This window comes from Anoplopoma fimbria, chromosome 23, assembly GCF_027596085.1.
Source record: "Anoplopoma fimbria isolate UVic2021 breed Golden Eagle Sablefish chromosome 23, Afim_UVic_2022, whole genome shotgun sequence".
NCBI lineage: Eukaryota > Metazoa > Chordata > Actinopteri > Perciformes > Anoplopomatidae > Anoplopoma > Anoplopoma fimbria.
The window spans coordinates 19,766,685-19,778,008 of NC_072471.1; the positions used below are offsets into that span (position 1 = coordinate 19,766,685).

Sequence of the window (11,324 nt, forward strand, 5' to 3'; positions counted from 1 at the left end):
CTTGCCGATCCTACCAGGTGACATGGAGGGGGCCGTGTCAGAACCACGCACGCTGACTACGGGGGTTCCACAAGGTTCAGTTCTGGGCCCCCTTCTCTTCTCGCTCTACACAACATCTCTGGGTTCTGTTATTCGCTCCCATGACTTCTCCTACCATTGTTATGCCGATGACACCCAGCTGGTCTTGTCATTTCCTCCCGGTGACACCCAAGTGGAGGCACGCATTGCTGCGTGCTTGACTGACATCTCGAAGTGGATGGCGACACACCACCTGAAGCTGAACCTGGACAAAACCGAGCTACTCTTCCTCCCGGGGAAGGGTTGCCCGCACCGAGACCTGTCAATCACCATTGATGATGCCGTGGTGACGCCAACTCGGACTGTGAGGAATCTGGGTGTGACCCTGGACGACCAACTGTCGTTCTCAGCAAACATTGCATCGGTCACACGCTCTTGCAGATTCCTCCTCTACAACATCAGGAGGATTCGCCCCTTCCTCACTGAGGAGACGGCGCAGGTGCTCATCCAGGCTCTGGTCATCTCCCGCCTGGACTACTGCAACTCACTACTTGCTGGAGCCCCGGCGTCGGCCATCAGACCTCTGGAGCTTGTCCAGAAAGCTGCAGCACGTCTGGTGTTCAATCGCCCCAAGTTCTCTCACACAACTTCCCTTCTCCGTTCCCTACACTGGCTCCCTGTAAGAGCTCGCATCCAGTTTAAGACTCTGGTGCTAGCCTACAGGGCAGTGAAAGGAACAGCTCCTTCCTATCTCCAGGCCTTGGTCAAGCCCTACACCCCTGCCCAACCACTTCGCTCTGCTGCCTCGGGGCGATTGGTTGCCCCGTCGCTCAGAGGTCCCTGCGGCCGATCCACCCGGTCACAGCTTTTTCTGTCCTGGCCCCTCAGTGGTGGAATGAACTCCCCACTGACGTCAGGACAGCAGAGTCGCTGCCCATCTTTAGGCGCAGGCTGAAAACTCACCTCTTCAAGAAGTACTACCCGGAGCCTTCCTCGTAGCACTTATTGCACTCGTATTAGTTGCTGCACTTATTGAATTTGTATTTGTTTACTGCACTTATCCTATTCGTAGTAGTTTGTAGCACTTACTATATTCGGATTAGTCTGTTGCAATTATTGTTTTCGTAGTAATCTGCCTCTGCACTATACTTTTGCTCTGGCTTATGCTTTGAGATGCTTGTTTAAGAAAGGAGATGCACTTATGACTTCTGGTGACTAGTAGTTCTCTTGAATACCTATGTTGAATACACTTCCTGTAAGTCGCTTTGGATAAAAGCGTCTGCTAAATGACTGTAATGTAATGTAATGTTCTTGCTGGTTTGGCTAACAGGATATTGAGTCTGAAGCGATTTGTGGAGGTGAATGATGAAAACATAGGCAATTTTTGAACAGCAGGCCAATCAGAACACTGTTAGGAAGACCATATCAGGAAGATATAAAGTTCTTCATAATGTGGTTAACTGAAGTGAAGCAGGAAAAAAGGATGCCAGAAAATATCCCCCTACCTGAGCTAGACAAATTCCTCGCCATGTTCGTTCTCTCAGTCAGAAAAACCAACGGAGAAGAATATGAACCTGATTCCCTGGTATCAAAGTTCAACAGCATCGGAAAACACCTTAGGGTAACAGCGAAAATCAACATAGATAACGATGAATCATTCTCACACAGTCGTGAAGTTCTCTCAAAAACATTTAAACAATTGAAATCTTTTGGCAAAGGAAATAAGCCCAACAAAGCGGACCTCTTCACTCCAGATAGAGATAAGCCTGCTTCAAGAGAAGGATGGGTTGTCTGCAAGTAAGTGTTGCACACTTGGACAAAAGGGACTTCCAGGCATGCATAAGTTTTAAAGAATATCTTTACTTCTGAAAGCACAGAAACACATGCACATCAGCGCTACGTGACTGCACACGGCAGGCTGCTTTGGTCGACTGAATGATTAACATTCTCATTCTCTTTTATACACATACAGATAACATGTCCACTTACACTGTTAATCACACAACATCATTCACACTGGCGAAATTCTGCATATTCATACAACTCACATTCTCACAGTCTACAGGTGGCTACTATACTGGCTTTCTCGTTAGCTGGGTGCTAGCTAGGTGATGCACTATGTACCCCGACACGTTATTCTATTCAACTCGCAACACTCCGTTATAAACTCGTATTTGCAACCCCGATAGTTCGATAACTCTGTGTCGCTACTTTTATACAGTTTATCACAACTTTTACCCACCTGAAAGCACAGAAACACATGCACATCAGCGCTACGTGACTGGACACTGCAGGCTGCTTTGGTCGATTGAATGAAGCAAGCGTTACGTCGCTCTCGCCTCCTGCAGTTATTTAGGTGTTACAGAATTAAAAATAGTTGGTCCAAACAAATTCTTGTTATTCATGTTGTACTTTTCATGTAGATTGATGATAAATAGGTTATTGTGGCATGTTTCTTGTATCAGGCCCTGTATCATGGCCCTCGTCCTTCGGACTTGGGCGATACAATCACATCGGGCCATGAGGGCCTGATACAAGAAACATGCCACAAAAACCTACATTTTGATTGAAGATTATGCATTCAGCACACCTAAATTCCATTTACACAAAATAACCACAAAACCACATTAGGTGCTTTTACATATATAAAACAAATTATATCAAAAATACGAGATTGTACTTAAGTATAGTATCAAAAAATAAGTAAACCAAAAAGAAGAGAAAATCTTATTAAGAATATCTTATTAAAATATTAATATAATAAACAAATTAAAGATGAGAGATCAAATTGATATATTAAATAAAGGACATAAATTAAACCTAGGAATAACACAACTCAGTTGTAAGTGGACAGTTCCTTTTATCTCTTTGCTATCTAACGTTGTGGATGGTGGCCAGCACTACTGTTTCAGCTTTTATAATCACTAAACTATATCTACACCTGTACTACAACCAGACCCGCCTTTAGGTGTTCAGCCCATGACTTTTTATCTAGCCACAGCATCAGGACAAAGTGTCCCCTTAAACAACCCTTACACTGAAGACTATTGGGATGCAGCCGCAGTACATTCTGCTCATGTCAAACAGTATCTCCCTTCGTAGTAACATCGGTGATTGGTTGGTTCCAAAAAAGGCGTTTTGTCTGAGAAGATTATGAATGCATGCTAACCAGGGTTTATTTCAAAGCATCAAAGTGAGAGTATTAGTGCTGTACCAAATCGATCGAAGCTTCCTTCAGAACCTTCAGTCCATCTGTGTCCATAGTCCACTCAATGGCAATTAATTGGTTTGGAAATCTTACATGAAATCAGATATTTTCTCAGTGGTTATTCATTTATTTTTATTTTTAGGTCAATGTCTGAATCTGAAACAATGTTGTTCAGGTGTGATTTCACAGAAACATCAGTCCTGATGTTCTGTTTGCGATTCACAGCTCTGCGTCCGAGACTTTCCTTTGGGTTGATTGAATACCTGCAGCATCACACAGCAGCTGAAACGACAAGTGCATCTTTGCTGTAAATTGAAAGAGCAATGTGCACATAAACTCTCGCACAGTCGCACAGCAGTACTTCACAGAATGTGTTTAAAAACACGTCACAAAAAAGTGAAGCAGGAATGACTGTACCATACACATTCACATCATGTAGGCTGTTTACGTCCTTTTTTATTGTTTTAGTAACATCTGGTATAAAATGAAACAGCATTTGTGTAGCCGTCTCTCGACTACCCATAGGTCCTCCCCAACACAGATACAGGCTTCGGCAGGTAAATTCAACAAAGGATTTTTATTGGATTCAAAGTAAACAGAAAATGTGGACTGTCATGCGCTCCACTACGCTGGCCAGCTTCTCGGGCACACTCGGTCCAGAGTCCACGGATCGCCACCACTGACGGCTTGCGTTCTCGTCTCTCCTCGTTCCGCGTGTGTGTCTGTTCCAGCCCCAGAACTCCAGTCTGCTACTGCTTAACAAGATTTTGGGATAATTCAAAACACGTTTCAGCTGTGTTGATTGAACTCACAATGGCACTGTTCCCATGAACCACTCCCACACCTCTCTCCCCTGCAGCTGAGCACAGACCACTCCCACTGCCACTATTTGCTTTAAAAAAACAAAACATCTCTCTGTGGGACTGTCTGCCAAGTCTCTGTGCCTCAGTGAGTGTGTGTGTGTGTGTGGGGGGGGGGTTTAGATCCTTTACTGTACTAAAATAACTAATATCAGTCTGTAAAAGTACTCCACTACAAGTAAAAGTCCTGCTTTCAAAACTTAATTAAAGTGAAAGTATGTAATCAGCTTAAAGTAAATATTAATTATTAATGGGCATTAATGTGTCTGTCTACTGCATTGTAACTCCTTTGTATACTGCTAGCTAATTTATCCATTACAAAATTGTACATAGATATTATTTTACACCCCTGAGCTGTATAAAATATGTTGGAAATGTAACAAAGAAATGGAAACTTGTCTCCAAGCTCTGTGGGAGTGTTCCACTGTGATGCCTTTTTGGAAGGTGGTATTGAAGAAACTAGAAGGATCAAATCACTTCTGCCACCAGGCCTTACCAAAGCAGAGATCAGGCTATCATGCAAAACTGGAAGAGCCCACATATGCTGGCATATGCCAGTGCTCACAGAATGGCTCAAACTCATGACAGAGACAGCTGCATTTGAACATATGATTGCCAGGGTAAAGAACATTCCAACCAGACTGACCGAACGTGTAAAACTCTGATGGCTTACATTATTACAGGTTCGGAATCTTAGAGGAGGTGTGGATACATCCAGTCAACTATACAATTTGCTATAATAACCATTGGTTGATAATGGAAAATCTAGCTGAGCTGAATTGCTAACCTACCACAGCCAACATTTGACTTGCAAATTCAATTTCCTGATTACAATTGTCTTATTTAAACCCTCTGCAGACCCCGTAGCTTTAATTTCTCTCATATCTAACAGGGGCGTAATTCTATCATTCCAAGTTTTCATGACTTTGTCAATCAATTTGTTCCTAATGCCTTATATCATTGTAGCCTGTTTCTGTTTTAATTGGTGCTTTTAAATTACTAATGTTTTTGGGGTCCTGGGGGTCCCTTTCTAAGGCACCCAATTGCAGCCAATAATAATAATAATTTATTCGCACATATATTGTACAGTTGGAAGAAACAAACATAATCACATGCTCGCTAGGAGACTGATCATGGTCTTGATGTCAGTCTCCTCAATCTCACATTCTCTCAGACCATCTCGAACATCACATAGCTCTTGAATACAAATAGCAACATCCATACAATCAGCAACGGTATCATTACATATTTGGCAACGCAAAACACGACTGTCATACATCAACATATTTACATTAGTTCTGTACATGAGAAACCGTTGGTTAATAGCAACAGACGTCTGACTATACATCAATCCATCAGAACATAAGCGAAATAAGGCATTATCGCTATTATGCATAGGAACATAGAGAAGCGAGATAACAATTGACATTCAATATTAGATGTTGACATAAGACTGGGTAAGAGATTGCAATGAGTAGTGTTGGGGACATGCCAAATGAGTCATGCCAATTTACACCATGTTACATAAATACGCTGTATATGGGAGGAATCGAGTCTACACAACACAGAACCATAGAACGATGTACAATACGTTTGAAATAATTTCTCTTTTGTGCTTGACGCGCACATATTGAACCTGGCCATCATAGCATTTGCACTACAAATCAAATTATTGGTACCTTTTGTTACGTTTTCTACATTACTGTTCTGACCTATTACGTGTCCCAGATGTATGGTGTTATCAGAATGTGTGATCGGCACATCACATATACGAAATGGAGTGTCCACTTGACAATTAAATGACAGACTAACACTCTTCGATGGGTTAAATTTAACATTAAACACCAGAGCGAACTCATCACAAATAGACCATAATGCATTCATAGAATATCGTGAGGGTGAAATGAGAGTCAAGTCATCCGCATAACATATAGCACCACAAAAACGCATCCCTATATGACAACCAAATCCTGATTTGTTAAGCTTATAAAGTAGAACATATAAACACAGAATAATATTGTTGACAGCAAACCACTTTGTTTTACACCATTGAGACAAACAAAACTATTAATGACACACTTGCCCCATTTCACTCTGAGGCGTTGGGTGGTATACATGTTAATCAGTAGTTTGATAATTTTGCTACATATGTTTCTCTCTATGAGGATGTCAAAAAGCCTACAATAGTGAACCCTATCAAATGCCTGTGATGCGTCTAACAATACAAGATAGACAGCTGAGTTGTTTCTGACATTGTAACGGGTGGTGTGTGGACCCAAGTGCAGTACGACCATGAGACAGAGTAATGTTCAGGAGCTTTATTCAAAGCGGAACAAACAGCAGGTAGACAGAAACCAAAAGAAGCAAAGGCAAATCTCGTGGTCAGGGACAGAAGGCTGAGTCGGTTAACCGGGGCAGAGGCAAGGTAGGAATACCGTGGTCTGGGACGGAAGGCTGAGTCAGTTACCGGGGCAGAGGCAAGGCGGAGAAGTCCAAACAAGCAGGGTCGGCAATGGGAAATCAGTCCGGGGAATAACGCTGGAAGGTCTGGCATAATGCGGAGAATGATCTGGCAGTGAGTGTGTGTGAGACTGGGGTTTAAATACTGCAGGGTGTAGGTGCAGCAGAGTGAGCAGGTGAGAGTGATTGTGCTGATGAGGTGGGTGTGGCAGACAGGTGCACTGCATGAGGCTGATTAGGTGAGTGAGGGAGAGTGTGGTAAGAGAGCAGGGGCTGGGCTGTGAGCTGAGAGAAATAGTGCAGGAAGAGTGAACAGGTGTGACTGTGACAGACATATAGATCAATAAACTCATTTAACACATAAGTACATTGTGCTGTTGAGCTTTTGGCCTTAAACCCATATTGCAATTCCGATGTACATAGTTTATCGAGATTCCTGAAAAGTATAACTATGCAGTTTAAACTGATAAATAGAATAGATAAATCAAATGTTTGTCATGGGCCTAATTTAAAGGATCACACACACTATCAGGGGGAGAGGAACACACAGAGGAACAGACTCACGGTGCTCTGTCTATTTCCATTTTTTTGCTTTAGATGACATTAATGACCTGACTTATAATTTTAGAAGAAATAAGTTAACAATTTGCTATGATGGCTTTTTCTTCCAGTTATTTATTCTTGTCAGTAGTCATATATGTTGGAAGGATAAGGGGACCTAGCCTCCACATCAAGGTTATCCTTATTGTCATTGGTTGCAGAGATTTAACATTGCTTTTCTGCTGGGAAGATATAAACTACTACTCAAATGGTCCCATTAAACATCTTTCTACTTTTATTTTGCACTTTCAGCCTATGTATTTCAATTCAATTCAATTCAGTTTATTTTGTATAGCCCAGAATCACAAATTACAAATTTGCCTCAGAGGGATTTACAATCTGTACACATGCGACATCCTCTGTCCCGGGAACCTCACATCGGCACAGGAAAAACAGGTGGTGATCAGTTGACTTGGAGAAGGCCTTCGACTGTGTCCCTCGGGGAGTCCTGTGGGGGGTTCTGCAGGAACATGTGTCCGGATACTCGGCACAAAGTCAAGCTTGTTCCCAAGGCGCAGCCGAGGGCAGGAGAGTGTCCGATATGGGGACATCAGAATCGCATCCCCGCTTTTTGCGGATGATGTGGTTCTGTTGGCTACATCAGAACGTGACCTTCAGCATGCACTGGGGCGGTTTGCAGCCAAGTGTGAAGTGGTCGGGATGAGAGTCAGTACCTCCAAGTCTGAGGCCATGGTTCTTTGCCGGAAAACGATGGATTGCACCCTCTGGGTTGGGAGGGAGTCACTGCCCCAAGCAAGGGAGTTCAAGTATCTTGGGAACTTATTCACGAGTGAGGGTAAAATGGCATGGGAGATGGACAGGCAGTTCGGTGCAGCATCAGCAGTGATGAAGGCGTTGTACCAGACCGTTGTGGTGAAGCAGGACCTGAGCCGTAAGGCAAAGCTCTCGATTTACCAGTCCATCTACGTTTCGACCCTCACCTATGGTCATGAGCTTTGGGTAGTGACCGAAAGAATGACATTGCGGATACAAGTGGTCGAAATGAGCTTCCTTCATAGGGTGGCTGGGCTCAGCCTTAGATATAGGGTGAAGAGCTCAGACATCTGGAAGGGAGCTCGGAGTATAGCCGCTGCTCCTTCGCGTCGAAAGGGGGCAGCTGAGGTGGTTCAGGCATCTGATTAGGATGCCCCCTGGACGCCTCCCTTTAGAGGTTTTCTGGGCACATCCAACTAGTAAGAGGCCCCGGGATAGACCCAGAACACACTTGAGGGATTACCTATCTCATCTGGCCTGGGAACAACTCGGTGTTCCCCAGGAGGAGCTGGAAAGTGTTGCTGGGGAGAAGGACGTCTGGAGGACCCTACTTAGCTTGCTGCCCCCGTGACCCGGCCCTGGATAAACGGAAGACGATGGATAGATGGATGGATATATTGTAAGCTGTCCTTCCTGCGTTTAAATTGTGTTAATCTTATTCTGGATTATGACTGTAACTTCGTTGTAATGGTGTGTCAATTAATTAACGATCTACGTTCCGAGCTTTGATTGGTCAATTCAATTCAATTCAGTTTATTTTGTATAGCCCAGAATCACAAATTACAAATTTGCCTCAGAGGGCTTTACAATCTGTGCACATGCGACATCCTCTGTCCTTCCCTCACATCGGCACAGGAAAAACTCCCCTAAAAAACCCCTTTAACAGGGAGAAAAAAGGAAGAAACCTATGGGAGAACGACAGAGGAGGGATCCTTCTCCCAGGATGGACAGAATGCAATAGATGTCATGTGTACAGAATGAGCAGCATAACAGTTCTTAGATACAACACATTCAATGTATATGACATGAATGATTCATATAATAAGACTACTTATAATAACAGCAGCAATTATTACAGTAGAATTATAGCCATGAAAATAGGGATAGTAATGTGACTAATAATAATAATCGAAGTAGCAGTGGCTGTCAGTCGGCTCACAGCAGGAGGCACGACTACGGTCCAGGTACCACAACGATTCATGGAAACCTGCAGAACGAGAAAGCAAAAGGGCTTCAGGGTGGAAGTAAAGCTAAAATGCTTAATGGTACAGGTAATAGTAATAGTAATGTGACTAGTAATAATAATAATGGTGGTAGCAGTCGGTGTCAGCAGGGCCGTAGCAGGATGCACATCCACGGTCCAGGTACAGCCACGATTTATAGAAGCCTGCGAAGCGAGAAAGCACAAAGACTCCAAGTCAATAAGCGTAATAGTACAGGCAATAATAATAGTAATGTGACTAATAATGATAGTGGTAGTAGTAGTGGGTGTCAGCAGGGCCTCAGTAGGTGGCACGATGACAGTCCAAATATAACCCGATTCCTGGGAACCTGCGAGGCGAGAAAGCACAAGAACTCCGGGGAAGAAGCAAAATCAGTAATGTGCATAAATAGGAGATTAATACATAAAGAAGGAGGGAGAGAAGAGGAGAGAGGAGCTCAGCGTATCCTAGGTAGTCCCCGGCTGTCTAGGCATATAGCAGCATATCTAGGGGCTGGACCAAGGTGAACCTGAACCAGCCCTAACTATAAGCGCTATCAAAAAGGAAGGTCTTAAGCCTGCTCTTGAAAGTGGTGAGTGTGTCTGCCCCCGGACTGAAACTGGAACCTGGTTCCACAGAAGAGGAGCCTGATAACTGAAGGCTCTGGCTCCCATCCTACTTTTATATACTCTAGGAACCACAAGTAACCCTGCATTGATTGAGCGCAGCTCTCTAGTTGGGTAATATGGAACTATAAGTTCCTTAAGATAAGACGGTGCCTGACCAGTTAGAGCTTTGTAGGTAAGTAAAATAATTTTAAATTCTATTCTTGATTTAACAGGGAGCCAGTGCAGAGAAGCTAATACTGGAGTAATATGATCTCTTTTCTTAGTTTTTGTTAGAACACGTGCTGCAGCATTCTGGATCAACTGTAAAGATCTAAGAGACCTATTAGAGCAGCCTGATAATAAGGAGTTACAGTAATCTAGTCTAGAGGTAACAAATGCATGAACTAGTTTTTCTGCATCACTTTGAGACAGGATTTGCCTGATTTTCGCAATGTTACGTAAATGAAAAAAGGCTGTCCTTGAGATCTGTTTTATATAAGAGTTAAAAGACAGATCCTGGTCAAAGATAACTCCAAGGTTCTTAACGGTAGTGCTGGATGCTAGAGCAATGCCATCTAGAGAAACTATATCGTTAGATAATTGAATTCGAAGGTGATCTGGACCTAGTAGGATAACTTCTGTTTTTTCAGAGTTTAACATTAAAAAGTTACAGGTCATCCAGGTTTTTATGTCCGTAAGACATGCTTGAAGTTTAGAGAACTGGTTAGTTTCGTCTGGCTTAATTGATAGATATAACTGGGTATCATCTGCATAACAATGAAAGTTTACTGAGTGTTTTCTGATAATATTCCCCAAGGGAAGCATATATAAGGTAAATAAAATAGGTCCAAGAACAGACCCCTGTGGAACTCCGTGACTAACCCTGGTTTTCATCGAGCTTTCATTGTTTACATATACAAACTGAGATCGGTCTGATAAATATGACTTAAACCAGCTAAGTGCGATTCCTTTAATGCCTATGAGATGCTCTAATCTCTGTAATAGCATTTGGTGATCAATGGTATCAAATGCAGCACTAAGGTCTAGCAATACAAGTACAGAGACAAGTCCTTTGTCTGAAGCTATTAGAAGGTCATTGGTAATTTTCACCAGTGCCGTCTCTGTGCTATGATTCACTCTAAATCCTGACTGAAAATCCTCAAGTAGGCATGGCTTTTATACAAATTAATCTCTTATTTCAAACATAATATGTTTAGGCTAACCCTAAACCTAACCCTTAACCCTAACCCTAACCCCTAACAGCCACCACGTCATGGAAACAATTGCAACAACTATCATCTATGTCCCACTCAGACATTAATTCTCTATATACGAACATTGATACGACTATAGGCCTACGTTCGATTAAAGCTGCTTTTAATAAATTCCCCGATCCATGACGGCCTGATAACATTATCTGACAATTGTTGGAATTAAGTCTCACACGCAATGATTTTGAGTTTCCCCAACACAGACACGGCTTCAGTGGGTATGTTTTAACAAAGGTATATTTATTTCATCCAATATACACCACACAATGCGGACCGTCGTGCGCTCCGCTTCGCTGCCCGGCTTCTCGGGCGCACTCGGTCCA

The 11,324-nt window shown here is 43.0% G+C and overlaps 1 pseudogene; it reads right to left on the bottom strand.

Annotated features, from left to right (window-relative positions):
• Positions 1-9,662: 9,662 nt before the first annotated feature.
• On the bottom strand, positions 9,663-10,558 carry LOC129112768 (uncharacterized; annotated as a pseudogene).
• Between the last annotated feature and the right edge of the window lie 766 nt (positions 10,559-11,324).